Source organism: Passer domesticus, chromosome 5 (genome assembly GCF_036417665.1).
Source record: "Passer domesticus isolate bPasDom1 chromosome 5, bPasDom1.hap1, whole genome shotgun sequence".
NCBI lineage: Eukaryota > Metazoa > Chordata > Aves > Passeriformes > Passeridae > Passer > Passer domesticus.
In genome coordinates this window covers 6,039,748-6,059,503 of record NC_087478.1, presented here as the reverse complement: position 1 = coordinate 6,059,503, position 19,756 = coordinate 6,039,748, and the positions used below count along the sequence as shown (strand labels likewise).

The 19,756-nt window shown below is 41.4% G+C and overlaps 1 protein-coding gene across 7 annotated transcripts in view; it reads left to right on the top strand.

The window, feature by feature from the left end:
• FAM107B (family with sequence similarity 107 member B) overlaps positions 1 to 19,756 on the top strand; it is a 58,478-nt gene that overhangs the window by 23,683 nt on the left and 15,039 nt on the right. Inside the window, exons 1-2 of one of the 7 annotated variants that reach the window (XM_064421813.1) lie at positions 14,082 to 14,281; positions 14,578 to 14,757. The exons of 4 other annotated variants lie outside the window; for them this stretch is intronic. The gene's annotated coding sequence lies outside the window, so the exon portion shown is untranslated. Of the gene's footprint in view, positions 1 to 14,020; positions 14,042 to 14,081; positions 14,282 to 14,572; positions 14,758 to 19,756 lie in introns of those variants that run through there. 2 more of the 7 variants (XM_064421814.1, XM_064421816.1) reach the window with 2 other exon arrangements.

The window sequence follows — 19,756 nt, the reverse complement described above, 5'->3', positions numbered from 1 at the left end:
TATATATTACCATATTGCTACCAGCTATAACAAGGAAGTGTTATAAATTCAATTTCTGAAACCTTGTTGTGTGTGTATAGGCTTGCAAGGGGAGCTCTCCTGCAAGCTGACTACCAGCACAGGTGCATGCTCCTACATACACGGTGCAAAGCACTGCAAAAGAGCTCTGGAAACTTGAAAAACTCTGCTGTCTAATGAGAAGTCTCATGTGGATTTAAACCTATATTTGATTTGAATTTATTTAAATAACTGTGAGAACATGTGCTACTAAAGCCACTTTTCTCAAGACCTAATTGCTTTTAAGTCTTGAAGAACTCATCTTGTGGATGCATGTCTGCAATTCTAAACAGCTTTAAGATAAATGTAGATTAATGAAATGTCTTGAGAGTACTTGCCTATACATGCACTTAACCTAAATGGATGAATAACTGATTATATGAATCTTTCATTACAGAGAGACAGAGGAGAGTCTAAAGTTTTTAATTTAAATTAAGAAGGCTGGGACTGACTTTCATACGTGTCCAAATGGTATTCACATGTCTCCTTTCTAGGAGTCTGCCACTCATTTACAGTCTGATCTCATCCCTCTCCAACAGGAGCAGATGGGGATTCTTGAACTTGGCCCAAATTCCTAGAAAGTCTCTGCACTGACATTTTGTGAAGTGTGAGAGGAACTGGGAATTTGGATGGCAGAGGGTGCAGTAACAGAGAATGGTACAAGGATGAAGCAGTAATGCTTCCTGCACGTCATTCAGCACTGTGGCATTGACTGTGATTGTAGAATATCTCAGTGAGGCAGAATAAATGCTCCTGTCTTGCCATCTAGGTGACATCTGACATAGATATTCTTTGCTTGATTGTTATACTCCCCATCACCCCCCCCCCCACTTCTCCCCCCCAATATAATCAGCTCAAAATGATCATTCTTAATGACATTTCCAAATTGGAACATCCTGATACTTGAGTCTTTCCCTCCCTCCTCTCTCATTCAGATTTGTATGGGAATTTTGGCTGTTTTGTGGACATTTTGAGGCCTGTGCTGAAGATGGATCTGAAAGTCACATGCCGATATTTCCTATTCCTCTTTCTCTGGCACATGCCTGCCTATTTCCTTGTGGTCCTGGCATTGCTGCTCCCCTCTGGAGGAGCCTGGGAAGGAAGGCTCAGATCCCAGGGGATTTTGAACAAAAACATGACTGGTTCTGCTACCCAGTGTTATCTAATGGAACAAGCAGAGATGAGTGTGTGTATTATTGGAAATAAAATAGAGGGGGAAACTTGGGGTTGTTATATTTAGTTACAATAACTTTAACATTTTCCACATGGAAACATGATTCTATCTTTTCTTAACAGGCAATTCTTCCTTGCAAGTCATACTGGTAATCCTGTTTGCCCACAGCTTTTCTGATTAAGTTCTTGTTTGCTTCTTCAGGGAGAGATTTTGTGAGCAATCTTACAAGTTGATTATTCATAATTTAAAGCAAAACACTAAAGATAACAGAGAGTGCTTCTGGTGGAGTAACTTCTAAATACAAAATCCTCTTGCTTCTCTCAAAACATTAAATATTCACACCAGGAAAAGTCTGGAAGCTCTTCTAGAAAATGTGTGACTTCAGCCTCCATGCCAGCAAGATTTGTGTTAGAATGAAATTGCCATATTGTGTCTGACTACAGTTGTCTCTGTATTTATTAGGTGTCTACTTGCATGGTAGGCTTTTCAAAGGAGAGCTGAGCACATCTTTTGTGCATTAGTAACATTTAATTATATGTGGAAAATATATATTTAATTAATATGTGGAAAACCTGTGTCTCCGCATGTGTGTAAAATTGCACACTAAGCTGAATTACTGCTTTGCAAATCATTTTCAGTTCATGAACTTAAATTTGTTCCCCTTTTTCTTAAAGTTTCAATTTATCAGTTATTTGTTCCACTGTTCCAACACAAAAGTCAGATATTGTTAATTCATGTATTTTAAGTCTCTGGGACTGGGTGACAGTATGTAACAGAAGACTGAAGCAGGAAAGGGAATTACTGCTGGTGAGTGATTAGATGGATGCTGCTTTTCAGTACCTAGCAAGAAAGCTGGCAGATGTGTAGGCTGCACACACAGTATCTGTTTAATGCAGGCTGTTGGAGTTATCTGTCATACCCAGCTCTGACAAGCATGGGCCAATATTGTGTGCATCTCTCAGTGTAGGAGTCCTTTGCTGTCTCTCACTCCTTCCTTCCTTCTTTGTCTTTCTCTGTGACAAAATAGCCAGCCCTGAGAATGGATCATGTCAGCCCCCCTGCTGATCTGAACGTACTGAGCCCTCGTCCTCAAAATTCCACACCATCTTCCAGGCCCCTCTGGCATCAGAGCCGTGCTGTGCTCTCCCCTTCAGGGTGCCCTATAAACCACGTGCAGTTTGTACCCAGCCCAAAGGCACTCTGCTTCTGCAGGAAGCATGATGCCATTTGGCACTGCTGTGCAGCTGAAAGCCACACCAGAGAAAATGCAAGGAATAGTCTGCCTTTCAAGCTAAATATTCAAGCAGCTGCTTTTGAGCAGCAAGCCTGCCAGCTCCCTGGATGCAGTGGATAAAATGGATAATAGTATCCCTTGCTGCTCAGTCTCCTTCTGTGCAAGGAACAGACCTCAGCTGACATTTCTTCTCAAGTTTTTTACCCCCATTTTCAGGCCTGCACATGTGTTTGTGGTTTTCTTTTAAACTGTATGATACAGTTCCTATAGTGAGTTTTAATGTACTTCTTGTCTGACAAAGGTCCTCTTGTCTGTTTTACAAGAAGCATATGCTGACATCCACTCAATTCTTTTCATCAAGTATTTGGCAGTGTAATTATATACAAAATGTTGTTCAGACTGTACACCTGCTGAAAGATCTGGCCTACAGTATGTATTTTTTCCTTGGGTTTTGATCTACTCAGCACTTGGAAGAAAATACAAATATGGTTAAGGCATAACCATCAGTATTCAAAATTTGAAATTTTTTATTTCAGTCTTATCTGTTGGTTTTATATTTAGTTTACGTTATGAAAGCAAAAAACTATTACCCACACTTGCTAATGCACAGATTATGTAAAGAATTTAGAAAGGCATAAAAAATTTCAAATGCTAAATGAAACTTGACATTTTGGTGACTGTGAGATTAATAGCTTACTACTGAAAGCTTTCCATCCCTCTTGGACAGACTAGGCCTTAAGGGATCTCTGGAATAAAGGAGATTCCTTGGATCCTTGTCTTGTTGCTTTCTTCAGTGGTAAATTGGGACCTAATAAGAAGAAATCGTCTGGTATTTTCTTAACCTCTCATGGAGCATAGGTTTTTGGAGCAGCTGGTGAGTTGTTAGACTTTCCTAACTCAGCCCTGGAAAGCTCTGGGATGGCTGGCCATGGGCATTTTATCCAAGATTCAGGTAATGTGGCAGTTAACAGTTGTGCAGTTCTTGTACACCCACTCCTGCCTATGTTCTGTGGGATTCAGCTTAAATGGCTTTGTCTGCAAAAGCCCTAGATCCCACATGCTGTCACTTGCTTTCTGTGAGCCAGTTCTGCAGGAGGTGTCACTGTCTGTCTGTCTGTCTGGTTACCTCGAGAGGGAACAGCACTGGTGCTGTCTTTCACAGTGAATACGCCTGGAGAGTTTCTCTGATCAGTGACCTGTTTTATTGTTGTCTGAGCTCTGCCCATCTGCGAGACTCAGCTCTTTTCTCTCCCCATTAACACAGATGCAAAACAGGCGGATGTTTTTATGAAATGGCTGTGACATCTGTGTAGGTGGTTGAGAGCTGAGGCTGAATCACAGAGTCTTCAGTGCTCTGTGTCCATCTTTGCTGTTGTCACAGTCTGTATGTCACAGCATGTGGATGAGCAACAGGCAATAATGGAAATGGTAGTGGGGCACCCTTCTGACTGTATGGGATACAGCCACTTCCAGTGATACAGATATTGAAGAGATCAGTGTTACTCCAGCTTCTGCATCCTTTTTTCCCATGCATTTGTAAGGAATAAATGGCTGATGCACCAAATTAACCCAATACATAGGGACGAGCTCTCAAATGGAATTAAAAGCAGACTTCTGTAATCAATATAAGGACATTGCCATTTCCCCTTTCCATCAGCTGGGACAGAGCTGGCTGTTGCAGCAACTGGATGCTCCTTGTACATGGGGAGCAGTTGTTTTTATAGCAGCTGCCAAAGAGGGACTGGTTGGAACTTTGGGAGGGCATGAACTGGTGCAGGACACCTCCGGCTTAACTGGGACAACTGTGCTTGTCGCCTTTCCAAAAACAAGGGGAAGTGTGTTGGGGAAAGTGAGGAAATCCTGTGCATGGGCAGCTGTGAGAGTTTGTGCTCTGGGATGGAAATCTGCCCGTGCAGCTCCTGACTGCAGTGGGTACAATGTCTGTTATTGGTCAAGGGAGATGCCCTGCCTGTCACTTGTACAGAAAGCGCAGAGCCACTACAGATGCTTCTTGTTCAGTATTTTTGCCTTTTCTTGGTGAATATGCAATTTACTGGGGATTTTTAATGCTAACATCCAAATTGTTTAATTTAGTGCTTCTCTGGTTTCTAAGAAAATGCGTTGCAGGTCTCCATCTCATTAGTGCCTTTATTCAAAGTGGTGATCCAAGCAGGAGACTAATAATAGAATTTAACACTGTTGCTTTTGATTTGAGAACTGCATGAAGAATGGTGTCAAATTAAAATACTTAATGTTTTGTGTGTTGCTCTTTGTAGTCTGAACCCTTTTTGTGACAAGTGGCATGAATTTTCTGCAGTACTGGGAGAAAACAAATGGCTATCTATTTCTAATTGCTACTGGTTAGGAATGTGATATGTGTGTAATGCAAGAGAGATTGATTAGACTCATTTATGACATGAAATTAAAATGTCAGAGTATAAAAATAAGCCACATAGTCACTGCGTTTTTTTATTACACTTTTGACTTGGGTTCTGCATAATTAAAAAAGGATCATACACACTAAAAGGCATCTTGCCCTGAAAAACAGAACATCTGAGAAGAAAAAAGCCCTCTCAATTTTGGTCATAAACTGAGTCTTGGGGACTGGGGAGTTGTTTGAATAATTGCATGAAAAAAATATATAGGGGAAAAAAATAGAAGCAATATATATTCTGATTTAGAATCACAATGAGAAAACTGGGTTGCATCTCAACATGAGCACATGATTGTTTTCAGGACTGGCAGAAGCAGTGGAAACACTTCCAAACAGATCCTAATGATTCCATGCCTGGAAGATGAGGAAGGAAATAAATGTTCTTATTAATGCCTTATTTTCTTTAAATAAGCTGCAGTGCTTTGTTACAAGAATTGAGGCCTTGCTTTAATAATTTAAAGCTTTTTTAAGGCTTGGATCTGATGTTCAGACGCTTCTCCCTTTACCTTACCATTGAAGAGCTATCAGTAGCTGAATTTTTCTGTGCATCCAAGTACTATTTTTGCAGAATGGCTTATTGAATGGCTTTCCATGCTAGCCTCCCCTTTCTGCCCTCCACAGACTCTTTATCTCCCAATTTGTAGCCCAGGAGGTTTGGAAGGCAGAGGAGCCATGAGTTCTCTGCTCCATGGGACTCTCTCCTGAGCCTGTGACTTTCTGGTGGGAAAACAGAGGGAGGGAGGGGTACACGCTCCTCTGCCACTGCAAGGGGATTCTATGACAAACTTGTAAAAGCTGGGGAGGTCAAAACCAGACTTGGTCAGTGCAAGGCAGGAGGGAAAACCTCTCTGGGAACAGAGTGGCCTCTTCTGTATGGCAGTGGGAATACCTTCTGCTCTCAGTGCCTGTCGTGGAGATGATGGCCTCAATGACAGCACTGCAGATTTTCTCATGAACTTTGTGGTCTCTTCCAGATGTGCTAAAAATATCTCCTGCAACGGAGATTAAAAAAAAAAATCTGTTGAACAGATTTGTAAATTTCTGTTACGTTTGAGTCCTGTCTAAAGAAATTTTTAATCTATCTGTTTATATCTTCTGCTGTCCCCATGTTGGTGAAGGCTGAGCTCTGTTCACATCAGATCTTAACCAGCCAGATGTTCTATATGTTCATTAGCATTAAATGTCAATGCCTGGGGCTTAAAATCAGATGAACAGCCGGGTTTAAGTCACATCTTGTTTTGGATTAAGATCAAGAAGGAAAAATTTTGGCTCAAAAACATCTTTGGCAGGAGAAGACTTCAGGGGTGTGTAGGTGTGCTACAGCTTGCCCGGGGCAGGGAAGGGCTGAGGGGCCTCTTGAAGCTTCTTCCAGCCCGATTTTCCATGTTTCAACAAAAATGTGATTACAGTGGTTGCTGGCTGTGCAAATTGCTGTAGATAAATTGCTTTTGGCATCTTGGGTGTGTTTTATGGCTGTCTCCACCACTGCAGTTGCTGCAGTGTTCCGTGGGAGCAGCGTTACAGGTGCATCCGTGCGGGGCTGCAGCATTGCGTGAGGTTCCCCAGGCCATTGCTCCTGCCAGCACTTCTGCATCTGTGACTTTGTGAAGAGCTGCAGTATTAATACTGCCCACATTCCCTGAGGAGTCAGATAAGCTGAGGAAGATAAATTGATTTTAGCAGACTGGCTCCAACTCATGTCAGCTGAGAGTCTAAACTGATGCTGTTTGTAGTTGTATTTTGCCTGATTGCGTAATCTCAATGTAAAAATTTGAGATCTTGAATTCATGGGTCTGATTTTCCATGTACATCTAATTTCTGAGGTTCTTAATTCATGGTGCACAACCCAAGGTGCATATATAAGGTGGCCTTTAATTAAGACTGCAAATACTTAGGTATTAAAAAAAACCCCAAAATAAACCCCCAAACCAAGCAAAAAAACCCAAAATCCCTCCCCACCCCAAAAAAAACAGAAAATACAGAAAACGGACAAAAAATTTGAAATATCAACCCCCATAGAACCAGACAGAATATCAGGTTGATCACCTGAAAACAGAGTATTCTGAAACACTGTCTTGACATTTTCCATCTATTTAATACTGGGAACTCTCTGTTCCAATTTATTTTTAAACAAGTGCTCTGGGAACACAAATGAAAATGTTTCAAGTATTTCCACACAGATTTATTTTAGTAGAATTTATTCTGAAACTCATTTTTGTTGAAAAAACATTACTGGGCCAGATTTATCCCTGGAGTAATTGCCCTTGATTTTTAATAGCATTGCAGGAAGGGTACATTTGGCTTGTATTTAATTTATAACACAGGAAATATGTACAGCTACAGAACATCTTTACCCAGGGCATGGTACACACGGGGAAAACATGCATGGTTCTATCAGTACTTTGTTAATTTAATTGTAACAACAGATGCAGCATTTCATTTATTTGACTGTTGTTACTGAGTTGCTAATCCAACTGTACCTCAGTGCTGGGGCCCACAAGGTAAGAACGGGGACCTGCTGGAGTGAACCCAGAGGCCCAAAGATGCTCAAGGGGCTGGAGCACCTCTGAGGTGGAGACAGCTCAGAGATTTGGGGTTGTTGAGCCTGGAGAAGGGAAGGCTCTGGGGACACCTTAGAGCCCCTTCCAGTGCCTGAAGTGGCTACAAGAGTGCTGGGGAGGGGACATTGGACAAGGTGGAATGGCTTTAGACTGAAGGAGCGCAGGTTTAGATTAAGCAGTAGGAAGAAATCCTTTACTGTGAGGGAGGTGAATTGCTGGAATAAGTTGCCCAGAGAACTGGTGTCTCTTTCCATTCCTGGAAGTGTTTGAAGTCAGGCTAAACAGGGTTTTGAGCAACCTAGCCTAGTGGAAGGTGTCCCTGCCCATGGCAGGGGTGTTGGAACTAGATGATCTTTTGAGTTCCCTTCTAGTCCAAACCTCTGTATGATACTCACAGTTATGTCTGTTTTCTCCAGCTGCAACACTGAGTGAAAAGCTTCAGACCTTCTTGAAATGTTAAGCAGTTTTGCAACTTCCTATATCTCTCTGCCTTGATAATATAATATTTTTGCTGATAGCACTTGGTTTTGAATCTGTGAGATGTCTTCCTTTCTGCTTATAACCAATGCCTGTTTCTTCCTGTGTTCAGAGAAAGAAAAATGTCACAGAGAAAGTTTTTTCCTCTTTTCCTGTTTGTTTCTTTTATTCCCTCATCTCCTCCCTTTTTAAGTTACCACATGCTCAGAGTTAATTTTAAAATGGAGCTCTCTAGGAGGTGCAGTTTAGGCACAATTATGTTCTGTGGCATTTGGTATGTGTTCAAATAAGTGCTTCCATTAATGGCATTGCTTAAATTGGAAACCAGAGTAGTAAACTAGTGAGTGCTACTTGTGTTTGGTGGCCTGGAAATAACAGAAATATTTCTACGGGAATTTCCAGTGGTGTGGTTTAGATTGCTTTCAAACAGAAATTTGTGCCTCTTGCTTAACCAGGACACACAGAAATGAGATGACTCCAGCTGTTATGGGCAGTGGTATGTGGCCGTGTCTGTGGCTGGGCAGAGCAGTAATTCTGCTCAAGGGCTTTCTTCACCTGTGTGGATGTCCTGGCTCCAGGAAAGGAGCAGCATCTCTCTCACTGTTGGAGTGCTTCTGTGCACAAGCACCCCCAAAATGTGTTTATCCCCTCCTCATATAAATGTCATCAGTCAGAGTCATGGCAGGCTTTGAGTTGGAAGAGATCTTTGAAGTTCATCAAGTCCAACCCCCCTGCAGTGGGTAGGGACATCTTTCACTCGATTGTGTTTCTCAAAACTCCATCCAACCTGATTCTGAGCACTTCCAGTGGTGGGGCATCCACAGCTTCTGTGGACAACCTGTGCCAGTGTCTCACCACCTTCATCATAAAACTTTTCTTCCTTGGTGACCCTTCTCTCCATTCCTTTAAACAGTTTGGCTTCTTAGGTGTGAAAGCTCTTTTTTCTCTTTGATTTTCCCAATCTTTGGGACTTTCCACAGCTGCTTAATGATTTATTCACCTTCCTGTACAGGGAGGAAGGGTCTTTTACCACTCTTGTGTAGCAGGTAGGAGGAGGTTGTTCTGGAGTTCAGCTCCCATGCTGTAGATCACAGGAGCACATGGCTCTCATTATTTAGATCACTACTTCAGACCGACAGCATTAAAGGCACTTGCAGTCATTTTGTTATCTGGATAATTAATCCACAAGGTATTGCACACAATGTGGTGAATAATACAGGAAATGATTAAACTGAGTATTTTCCCTGGGTTTACATCATACTGGATGTGAATTTCAAAGTAACGGGCATGCTGGAGATAGTGTAAAAAGCAGTGGCAGTTGCATTTGTTCAGTATTGCTGTGCTTTATGAAATTTGAGCTGCAATTTCTAACTCATTTGATTTTTGATTGAAACTTGCCCATTGCTTAAAAAAAGCCATTTGGGACTCTAGATTCCCTGGAGTTCTCATAACCTCAGTTTTGGAAGGTGAGAATGTCTGGAAGCTGCTTGAGAGTGATGATATTTGACTTTAGTGCTGAACATAGCTGCTTTGATTTGCCCTCTGGATAACCATGCTAATGCTATAAGGAGCTTGCTTTCCCATTTTAGCTGCAGCAGTTAAAGGCCTAAAGGTAGGTGACATGAATGCTTCTATAAATATGTATGTTTTAATCAAGCCATTGTTTATAATTAGATAATAATCATAATGGTATAAATAAGGGTTAGAGTGGGATGCATAAAGGGTCTTAAGCAAGAGAGACAAGTGGTTGGTGTCTTTAGTTTTTAGCTGAGGTATTGGGTAAGATTTAGAGCCGGCAGTTGCAGCTGAACAATGCTGATTCATCTGATGTAAGGAAGGGTAGAATGAGGTGCGAGAAGTTGGATGAAATTGTTGTTGCCTTGGCCTTCTTTGTCTGCCTGGCTCATTTAATATGCTGTCTCCTCCTGCTTCTCGAGTCACTTGGTGAAGTAATGAAGCTGTCCCATGGGATGTTTTTGGAAAGGGACATTTAAAAGTCATCGTCAGAGGTTTTCTGCTAAATGGATGTCAGCACTTTCTAGCAATAGAAAAAAACCCTGGATGGGATAAAAATCTTTGAAATCTGCATAGATCTTTTCTCTTGATAAAGAGTTTGTGCTGTAGCCTTTACAGACTTACCCATCTTGGCTCTACTATGAAATTACAAATTTGTTACCTCCCTACAAGTGAGAGTAGTACTTTTGAGGGTGCACAGGCACATTTGCTGGCATGCACTTTAGTAAAGCTGCTGTTACTGTGTGGGAAAGTTCTTCCATTGACTTCAGACTTTTAATGTTCTTATTGTAATTTTTAATCACTGTGTGAATTTAACTAAACACTATTTTCCTGGAATCACTGTGTTTTCAATGGTAGTTAATGTTTATATTGAATGGGAGCCATAGGAAAGCAGTGAGCACAGTAGGGTGCAGATCAAAATTAATTTGTAGACATGCACTTCCTGAATCAAAACCTGCACCCCTGCCCAGCCACAAAGACTTGCTGTTTATTCCACCAGGCCCTGAGGTGTATGTGTAATTAAGTGTGTTGGTAAGAGGGAAATAGCTCTTGGAAAAGAGGATGTTTCACCCAAAACTATGGGGTTGATGGCTTAGCTAGAGAGGAGATAGTGCCATGCTGCTGGGCTCCCATGGGGTGGCACTCACCCTGCTCAAAGGCACATAATACTGTGTCTCATGCAGCCCAGTTTGCAGCAAACAGGTTAGTAGTGCTGGCAAGGTCAGCTTTGGGATGAATGTGGCAACCAACATCTTTTTTTATCTGGGAAATCAACTGAACAGCTACTTAAAATGTGAGCAGGATGTTACCTTTGTGAGAAAGATAAGCTGACAGTGTCTTCCTCTAAGGACACAATGTTGGCTGAGCCTAGTCAGTAAAATTTGCAAAAGCTCTACTATTTATAAGTCCCAAAGGCCTTTGGCTTCCAGGAAGATAGAGTATATAAAATGGGGATAATGATTTAATCATCTGTGTAGACTTACAGAGCATAGTGAGTCCCTCAAGTACGTGTGAACAGCGAGGTTGCTCTAGTTTTTGTTCCAATTGCCATTTGTAAAATAAATGTATAATATGAGGTCTAATGAAACTGGAATAGGATTGATATTTTGTCATTTCAGAGTTAATGGGATTCTAATATTTTCATACAAGTTGTTCTGTAGGGTTCAAGGGATCTGAGTCTGCACTAGCCAGTTGTGTTTTTGCTGCTAAAGCTGTTCCCACTCTGGAGTAACTTTGCTTGATACTGGTACAGACAGATCCTTGTTCTGATTTTCACAAGTACATTGCACAGAAGCTGCAATCCAGCTGACTGTGCCTGTCTCTCCTGAGGGTTTTGCTTCCTTGCAGGGCTGTTTGCTCATGCAGGTACAGCATGAGCTGCTCTAGAGTTTCTCTAGTATGAGGAGCTGGGACTTGCTGGAGCAGTGTTGTCTGCTGGAAAGATACTTAAGAGGCACATTTGGATGAGCAGACGCTGTGTTCAGCCCATATCCACCATCTTCATTTGCCAGTTGCAGTGTGCTGTCATTGGTACCTGTGGTGTTGCTGCTCCCAGCAGTGCTGGAAAGGTACAGGTGTGAAAACAAGAAGTATTAATGACAAATCTGTGCAGGGGGAGGCTCCTGGATTACTTCTGATAGCCTAGCTTTCATAAATGAATGTCTTTAAACTGGAAGTTGATTCCGTTGCTGCCTTTGTTGTGTTTCTGTGCAGCTTTTCTGATCTTTTGTGGGGATCAGTGGAACCACATCCTCTGTGCAGGCAGATTGCTGGGTTCATTGTATCAGGTCAGAATCCTGTGTTCAACATCACATATCTCAATGACATGAAAAAAGTTATGGCTAGTTTGTTAGCATTCACATTAAAGGGTGACTATTAACATTCTTAGATTAAATGGGACTTAATTATAGCAAGCATTTGCTTCAATCTTAAACACTAATGTAGATGTTGAACTCCCATTGGGGAAGTGGTGAAGGTGCAGTATTTACACCCTGCTGAGCACTGAGGCTGTTGAGGAATACATGCTGTTTTAAAGAGGACAGACTTTGACAAATGCGTCTCTGTCTTATTACAAACATGCTCAAAAAGAACGTGCTGTATTCACCAGTGGGATAGGAAGACCCTCAGGCTCCCAGCTCTCATTCCAGCTTTTCAATGTGGATTTTTGTCTTTGAGTCATTTCTGAGAACATATTTACTAGTGCAGCTTAAAAAAGCATGTGTTTAATGTGTCTCTTTTTGTCGTTGAGATGATAAATCCACAGACAAATAACAAAAAAAATCTCTGGGGACTTTGGTAATAACTTGGGAAGGAAGAAATTCATAAAAATAGGCTTGGGGTGAAAATAGCGTCAATCCTTTAGGCATGAGACTTCTAAATTCCTGGCGTTTGTTTTGCAGCACCAAGAAGTTCACAGCCTCTGTGTTATTAACTCTAACATCTTTCTAAATTTTATTCTGTGTATCTCTTACTCTATAACTTTGTGTCTTACTTTAAACTTCATCAATTTAATTTTATAAACTTCAGCAAATTACCTGTTTGGATTTTGCGTCTTGATTCTAAAGTAAGCCTTTGTTCAATCATAAAAAAAAGAGTGGTTAACATGAAATGGCTCCAAAATGTCTGACAAAATGCTGCTTATAATAGAACAAAGCATAGTGCTGTTGTAATTTATGATGTTTCTTATTGATTTGCTCATCCAAAAAAGCCTGTCTTGCTCTGCATTCAGTATCCAAAATGTTGTCTTGCACTGACAACCACAGCTTGTTCCAGAGTAATTTAAGGCTCAGCAACTTCCTCAGCATCACAAATCCAGTTTTTGCTAAATCTGAGAATAGAGCCTGTCTTCTGTCATGGCTCAGTTCCTCACTGTAATTGTGGGGCAGCTTTCCTACTGACTGAGTGAGTCTCTGATGTGACCAAGCCTGTTATAATGAACACTGCTACTTCAAATTTGATGAATTCCCCTTGTTCAGTAATTTTTTGCAGTTTTAAAATACAATTCCTCAGTGAATCGTGGCAAAATATGATTGTCTAATTAAAAAAAGAAGCAGATGTTAATATTCTACTTTGCAGTCTGGAGTTCTCCACTGCTTGTTAAGCAAGCAGGTTGAGAAAGTGATTGTGTTGCAAGATGAGAGACAACTGTGGTGTATGCAGGAACTTGAGCAACCTGCGTTAAAATGTTTGAAAGCATTGTGGCAGTTTGGTCTGGTTTACTCAGGTTTTTGGTACTAGTAACAGGTCAGGATTTTACAGTAAAGGGGCTTCCACCTCCTTTTATTCTTTAAGAAACAATGATCCTATTTGCAGATCACCTTTCCCTTGGTGAGGTGCAACCCCAGGAATTAGCAATGCATGAGATGCCTACATAAATATCAATTAATCTTTCATCCTTAGTCATAAAGAAAGTTCTAGTAAGTCCATAATTTTGTAGCTTAGGCAGTCATGGAGAGAACTAGTAATGGATTTAGTGATAGGAAGCATGAGAGCCATTGCTTGAGCAATATGACATGGCACAGTGTTTCCACTTGGAGTGCTGACTATTCACCTGTGGCCATTTATTGGAATGCTTCTGCTTGGAAAACAGGGGTGTGCTTTTTTAAAAGTCTTGGAGACTACATGGGCTCATTGGAATTTTAATTACAATTTTTCTCTGTGTTTTTTTTTGTTGTTTTATTTTTTAATAGCCCATTTAGTTATTGAAGGAGATCAGGAAAAGTATGACAGAAACACCTCTTGCCATTTCTCCCTTTCTTCTACAAATGTCTGAGACAGTGAGATGATATTGTGTTGAGGACACTGCATGGTGACATTTTTAAGGAGTCTTTAACATGCAGTTTATTGCCAGCACAGAAAGTTTGCTTGCCTGAAAGTTTCCCCTCTTTGGTTGCAGGCCCGGCAGGTGCTCAGAGCCCTCCAAGTTGTGTTTTCAGCAGCAGAACAAAGAGCAGGACTGGCTTCAGGCATGAAGAGGTGCAGCTGGCAGTGGAGGTTGTGATTGCCCATCAATAGGTATTCATCCTATTAATTAAGCTGCTGCTGTGGAACCCAGCTAGAGGACAGCTTTTCAGCCTGCCTGTTGTAAAGTAAGCTGAGTCACCTGTGAAATGATGTTAATAAGAGGGCTCCAAGGCTTGTGAGGAGGCTTTTTTCAAGCCCTCTTCTCTTGGGGCTGGCAGCAGCCTCTTTCAGAGACCTGGCTTCCAGGCTCTCTGTGAATGACAAATGGCACTCACTTCTCTGGAAGCTCTGTGTGCTGCTTTTGTGAACCTTGACTAGCAGGAGCCAAGCTGTGACCTCATACTGCTTTTGTTCCTCAGCTGTAGGCATGTTATGATAAAGACTTTCAGCCCTTTCTTGGCTCTGCTTAAGTCTTGTTTTGCAGTCCTTTGGTTTTTGGCTTCTTTAAGGTTTTTCTTTATTTTTGAGCATGAAGAGGCAAGAGTTTGCACAATTTATTTTCCTTTATGAGACCAGTGTAAACTAGTGTATGACTTTTTGGGATGCAGGTGGTTTGTTTTAACCATTTGCTAGAAATCCTTTTAGTGCCTCTTAGAACTACTTAGTGGGTTTTTTTCTTGTTCAAATTATATAATTCAGAGTTCTTGCATTTCAAGTTTAGGTTCAGTTCAGTTCCACTTCTGTGGGACATGAAGCAAGTGAGCTGCTCTCTCTAAAGCCCTGGAGAAGGATGTGAGGAGAAGAGTGGGGGGTCCTACAAACTCCAGCTCACCCTCCTCACAAGTGCTGCTGAGGAAGGACAGCCTGAGACTTTCCTCCAGGTGGTCTGTCAAGCAGAAAGGTAACAATTGTAGGAAATTCCTTTCGTGCCACCAGTTCACAAGCTCAACAAACAATCCCTTTGCTGAGGCACTGGGGTCATCCTTCTAGTTTCTTATTCTTCTTTGCTAACTACTTGGAATTTGTTAAACAGTTCCTTTCTGGAGGAATTAGGGAGTGGTGGTCTGTTTCTCCCTTCCTGAACCTTTTCAAATCTTTCTAAAAAGACAAGAAAGAGAAAAAGTTGACAGTAAACATCCTAGAAACAGTCCCATGTCACCATACACAACAAATTGTTCTGCCAAATTATATGCTAAAATCTCCCTTGCGTTCATGCTAAGCTTGTATGACTGCTTTTGTTTTAGGTATTGATATTCTGGGATCTTCATCCAGGGAGGCTGAGAAGCCAAAGGCAACTCAGTTGTGTGAACAACACATCAATCCTGTTCAGATGGAGGCTTGTTTCTTTAAGAGAACAACACCCTTCCGCCTGAGCAGGGAGGCTGCTCTGCTGCCCTTTCATGTGCAGCCTTCTGGCTGATGCTCAGCCCTGCCCTGGTGCCACAGCTTCCTGATTTATGAGCTTGCAGGAGAAGCTGCTGATTGTAGCTGCTCATCAAGAGCACCAGTGACAAGTCACCAGATTTGACAGATGTGACTGTCAACATTTTTCTCAGTTTTTATTTTCTGTAAATTCCTGGGTTTCAGACCTCTCATTCTTCCCATCAAACAGTGAGCAGATGATGTTCCTCTCCATACCCTGTGGCATGTTGTGTTGTTCACTGTTGTATTGTAACAGTCATGTGTATTGGGCTTGGCTGTTCTAAGCCCACTTGTAGCTTCCAGGAGGCTTCTGCTGGCTACCATACATTCCTACACCCACTCAATCCTTTTAAACCATTAGAGCATCATGCTCTTGGTTAAGGTCATGAATAGGGTGTGGAACAGCCTTTTTAAAATTTTTCTTACTCTACCTCACTTTTGGAAGATTTGTCATCAGTTTTACTGGTGTCCTCATTTTTGCTTTTAGCTTCAGGTCTTGTTTTCCCTCCTTTGTAGTGGTTTCTTTTTCCGCAGAGTTGCAGTGCAGAACCTCATACCAAAATTTATCTGTGCCAGCTGAGAGAGGATAAAACAGGTCTGGGCAAGGAAGGGTGTCTCTTTGTGGACACAGTGCAGGCTGGAATGTGGATGTAGTTGCCTGAGCCAAGACTAACTCCTTGAGGTGAAGGTTTTATTTCTTTCCTGTGATTAAGCTGGGAGTGTGTTAGTTTGGAGTAGCAATAGGTTTAAGGAAATTATTTCTTTTTGTTTCCTTCTGTCTGTTTCTAGGAAATCTCCCTGTGTTAAGAAATCAAAACAGAGGCTGGATTCTTGCTCTGAGCCATTTGTCACCAAAGAGAAGGGAAAAAAGCAGTATTTGCTAGTGCTGGGATGGGGGTTTTTTCCTGCTAGGAAAGGGGTTTCTTCCTAGAAAATGAAAAGAACTTGAGTTGTTGAGTTGGCAGGTCATTGATACATATCTGCCCGGTCTGAAGAAGTACTTAACTTTTACATAACTACCTATGGGTCTGTTTAGGAAGCTGCCAAGCTGCAGTGAACTGTGTGGTTTTCATTATGTTAGTGTATTTAAACTTGTTGCAAATGGCCTTCTTTTATGGGTGGTTAGAATTCCTTTTAAGTTGTCATTCAGAAAGCCCCAGAGGGGAGGGGAGCTGTGACAGCTCAGCAGATCGTGCTGTGCCCTAACTCCAGGCAGGATGCTGCTGTGCCCTAAGGAACAGCACGTGGCACGGAGCAAAATCTGGTTCAGCACCCCTGCTGTGCTCCTTTGGCAAGACTTGGGGATGGATTTACAGCACTGCAGTAACTGAGGCAGCATGAGAAATACTTTGCTTGCTTGGTCTCATTTTTGATGTTGTAGCTCCTGAATGCATAACTACCTGATTAATGCAGAGATTTTAATCTTCTGACCCCCTTGCAAACACTTATTAATTGCACTCATAGATTTTAAATTTGTAGAACTAGAAGGGATAATTATGGTCCTGTAATTTGGTCTCTCCATGCAGCTGAACACAAATCTTTTACTAAATCAGTGGCTTTATTCCCCTCACTTTAGAAGTGTGCTCCTTATTTAAGGAATTTGTTTTCTTAGCCTCAATACCCAGTCATCAAAATTTCTCAAAGCATTGTCAGACTTGTTGTTTATATGATTATTAGGCTGGTTTTAATCTTCACTTCTTAAAAATCAAATGAGCAGAGATGTTAGAACAGCCTCAATATAGGACACGTCTCCCATTTACAGATGTTCCTCTTCCATTTGCTTTTCAACTTCCTAATTTCTTTTTAACAAAGAAAACTTTGTTCACTGTGCAGTTTGTTTGCTGTTTGTTCTGTTTAGAGGGTTGCTAAGTAACCTGCCTCTTCTCTTGCTCCAGATTTTCTCACATATATAAAAGGTAATTTTAACCTTTTTGGCTTGTGTCTGATATAAACTGCTGCCTGGTTGGATATTTGCTAGGACCTTCCATCATTACCATCCTCACTAACATCACAGCATCCAGAGGAGGATTCCTGTTCCAGGAGAATCACCTACACCCTTTGGTCCTGGACATTGTTTGCCTCACTGGGACACATATTCATTTTTAATCTTTTTCTCTAGATAATGTGAAGAAAATACAGAACAAGTGGAAAACTAACGACTATCAACATGCTTCTCTTCCCTGGAGGAATCTTGCTAAAGTTCTGTGAACTAGACTTTAACAGTGTTTGTTCAAGGTTCACCAGTCTCCTTTTAGGTATCTCAGGTCAGATGTTTGAAATGTTTGCAGGCTCCCAATTGATAAGGGGCTGCTGGCTGCTCTGGATTTCCCCCTCTCCCTCAGAAGTACCTGTTTAATGTTAAACCTTTTGCATTTGAAGAATCACTATTCTCTGATGCTGATGTTTGCAGAAATAGAATGACTTAGAAGTAAGGCTTCCTGCTAAAATTGTGCGGGATTTAGTATGTTTGCTCTTTCAGTTCAGCATTTTTGTGTATAAACATGGATTTGGGTCAGTCTTCCCATTTCTCCCTCCCAAGTTTTTCTGTCATGTTCCTATTTGCAGGAAGTCCTTTACCACTGGGTGCCACTGTTTGATAGTTCTTAACATTTGCTTCAGTGAAGCCCTGAAGAAACTCTCCCCTCGCTCTTTGGACTTCTGATTTTAAATCAAGGCTCAGTTTTCATGTGGCATCCCATGTTTCAATGTAGGAAAATTTGATTCAAACCAACTTGCCCTGATTATTAATTTAGTGGTCCACACTGATGGGTCTCCAGCACTGATGGTGCACTGTAGCTGCAGGGAGTATAAACTGATCTTATTTGCTTTTCTGTTCTTAAAATCTCTTTTAAAAAATGTGTCATTCTAGAATTGCATGTGAATCACTGTTGACCCATGTATAAATACATTTCTTGTTACCTTTGGGGATTAATCTAGATGCAAACTGTGCTGCTGAGTGCCTTTCCTAAGAGGCATAATTTCAATTATCATCTCCCGAAAATCATGTTACTGTGCTATAATTACCTGTGTAGTGTTTTGGTGGAAGTTATGTGTATATTCAGTTGTGTGCCTTTGTCAGTCATGATTTATTCCTTTCAAAGGACTGACACAGATGAGAGGACAGCAGGGTGTGCATGACATGTTATTGCTCTGCAAGGCAAAAGCACTATAGTCACTTAGGATCTTTTGGATGAGAAGTGTCCAAACCAGCAGGTCTTCTTGCCATCAGAATGACTTTCCATCCCCCAGCCCTGTCTTGGGATTTAGATAATCACTGGGTCCTGAGCAAAATGAGTATGTTCAATATAAAGTCCTTAAGAAATACATAGGGAATTTAGGAAAGACAAGTGATGTAAGATGCACATTGTGTGCTAACTGCTGTTCATCCCAGACTGGAACCATGGTGTTTCAGTGGGTAGATCACAGACCAGGATTTAGGGAAGATAAGTGCTATTCAGTGTGCTGCTCTTGTGTCTTTCTTGTCTTTTCTACCATCTGTATTAAAAATTAGATTAAGTAGTTTGTTGCAGTGAAAGTCAGCATCTGAGTTTTGCCTGTATCTGACAAAAGGGACCTTTTGGAGGTCTCCATCTTTTCCTCTCTCAGTATTCTTAAAGCACCTTATGTGCAGACCTCTTCTTGCAGCAGGAAGGGAGAGGCTCTTTTTTTCTTTTTGTTTTCTGCCTCTCATTACACAGCTGCATTGACACCTCTTGAGTATTTTAACCAAACAAGACAAGAAAGAAATGCAACTATTTAGACCTGATCCTTTCAGCTGGTTTGAAGGCCAATGGCAGAGAACTTCCTTGCAGATCTTGCAGCCTGAGAAAAATTTCTTTAGGATTAATACAAATTCTTCTCTTTGGAGTTTTTAGTGGAAGGAGTGATGCTGTTCTTAAAGCTGTTTATGTCTTCTTGCCTCTCTTTTCCAAGTAAACAATAGACCAAGAGGAAGGAGCCAGTTTGTCTTCCCCAGCACTGCTCTCCAGCCTTTGCCTCTCTGGGGGTCAAGGCTGTTCCCTCCACACCCAAGACTTGTCTGAATTTCAAAGCCCTGGAACTGTTAAACAGCCTGGTGCTGTTTAAATTGAATGGGAGCCATGAGCAGCTCTTTGCATTTGAGAGAATTGTAACACTGCCCCAGATCCTGCACTCTGCCTTCCTTTAGGTGTCAGTGCCAATGCAAACATCTTTAAAATGACCCTCTTTCTTCTGGCTTCTCATTTATTGGATGTTTTATCTGTGCTTTGTTGATGTTACTTTCAGCAGTAACTTAAGGGAAGAAAATGAGTGTTAACTGGATTTCCTTCAGATTTTGAGTGGGTTAGGTCATTTTAATATCGTCTAAAGTGACAACAGGAACAGCTTCAGGAGCCAGCAAGCTCTGCTTCTTTCCATATCCTAGACATCACTGAGATTGCTTTGGGCTGCCCTAATCCAGTGAGCCCTTGTTCCTGAGAGAATTCTATGTGGTCTGC